This window comes from Gavialis gangeticus, unplaced genomic scaffold, assembly GCF_001723915.1.
Source record: "Gavialis gangeticus isolate Ggan-Ray unplaced genomic scaffold, GavGan_comp1, whole genome shotgun sequence".
Classification (NCBI taxonomy): Eukaryota; Metazoa; Chordata; order Crocodylia; family Gavialidae; genus Gavialis; species Gavialis gangeticus.
In genome coordinates, this window is record NW_017728992.1 from 143,618,833 (window position 1) to 143,620,499 (window position 1,667).

General features: G+C 43.2%; 1 long non-coding RNA gene across 1 annotated transcript in view; it reads left to right on the forward strand.

The window, feature by feature from the left end:
* The window catches only part of LOC109304991, a 130,954-nt gene that overhangs the window by 568 nt on the left and 128,719 nt on the right, over nucleotides 1–1,667 (forward strand). The window lies entirely within an intron of this gene.

A 1,667-nucleotide genomic window follows, 5' to 3' on the forward strand; every position in this document is an offset into this window, starting at 1 on the left:
TCCCTTCCGACCCTAGAAACTATGAAACTATGAAAGAGATGCAAGAATAATTTGCTCACCACATGCATTCAGTGCTTGTCCTCTGTGCTGAGACTGCTGGTAAGATAGCCTAGCACTGCCAGTTTTGATTCTGATTTTTGTCATGTAGATCCCTAACAAGTAGGAACTGGAATGTGACCACTAATTTATCTCAAAGACCAAATGGCTGTAGGATGGTAACAACTCTGCACTGGCTTTGGATTTAGAGGGCTCCATATTCCATTCTAATCTCCCAAGTCATTTCCAGTTCCGATAGTGTAACTCTATGTATGATTTGATAGTTATATCAGGGAAGCACAGCAGATAATCAATATTAAATACCAAGCATACTTGGAAATAGATCCCACATCCTGACCCAGCATGGAGAAGGTTAATTCACGTGTGGGTGAATGTTAGTGTTAAAATGTACTGTACCAAAGCGATGTTCAGGCTTGAAGCAAAAAGCTATAAGAGGAAGTAAGAGGCTATGAAGAACGCTTGCAGGAAAGCAACAACCTGGGAACAAAAAAAAGGCCATAAAGAAGAAAGGGAGACAGACAAATAGTCTCAGGCCTTGCCTGGGCTTGGTACATTATACCACAGCATCTTTGGTATAGACACAATTCTTAACAGCCAAACTGTACTGCTTATGGAATATGTTACTTGAGCCCTCAAACCTAAAAGACATTGGCTATACCTGCAAAAGTGCAATTTGCTGCTATAACTAAATCTGTCCTAGGGACTTTTGCTATGTTTGTCACAAATTGCATCTCATCATACTTCTGATCAACACAGCTGTGCTAACAAAAATTTGTTGCAGTGCCCTGGCCTTAAAATCTCTGTTTCTCTCTCTCTCCTGCCCTCTTTCTCTCTCTCACACACACAAACACACTGACCCCATGCTCATTAAAGCTTACTTGATGGAGCACTGGAAAGAGGTTCTAAGTTTTCCTTAAAGTCCCCCAATCCAGGAATATCTGGGCACCTCTGTGACCAGCTTATAAAGTGGAAAATATTTCCCCTTCCTCCATGGCTTTTTATACAATGGGTTTATTATATATAGAGAAGTGAGATGTATACATATCAATCTCTCTCTCTCTCTGTCTCTCTCTCTCTCTATATATATATCTATATCTAGAGCTCAGACTAGCTCTGCATGGCACTTTATATGTCTGTAGGTCGGCAGCATGGAAGAAGGGCCAGACAAGGAAGGGCCAGATGGAATTAATCTGGAATTCCATTCTCCCCATCTATAATCTATTGCCATACCATAAAATATTTGCCGATTCAAGGCTTAGACCTATATCTCTGAACAGAGATGATCCTAGCAGGGTGTGGAGCCCAGATGTGAAGAAGCCAGTGGCGGCAGTGAGGGCAGAGGGGTGGGGTGGCGAGCGGCTGGATGTGAAGACAGTGGCAGCAGCACAGAGTCACGGGTCCTGCAGAAGAGGCCATGGCTGCTCCTCCCAGCTCTGCAGGGCCCCCCAAATCTCCAGGCCTGGGGCATTCACCCCAATTTGCTCCACCCTAGGGACGGCCCTGTCTCTGAATGTATAAGTATCCTGGATACTTTATAAAGTGACTAATTTTCATACTTCCTAAATTTTCTATTTGCTGGACTAGATTGATCTTTCTAATTTTGCTTCTCT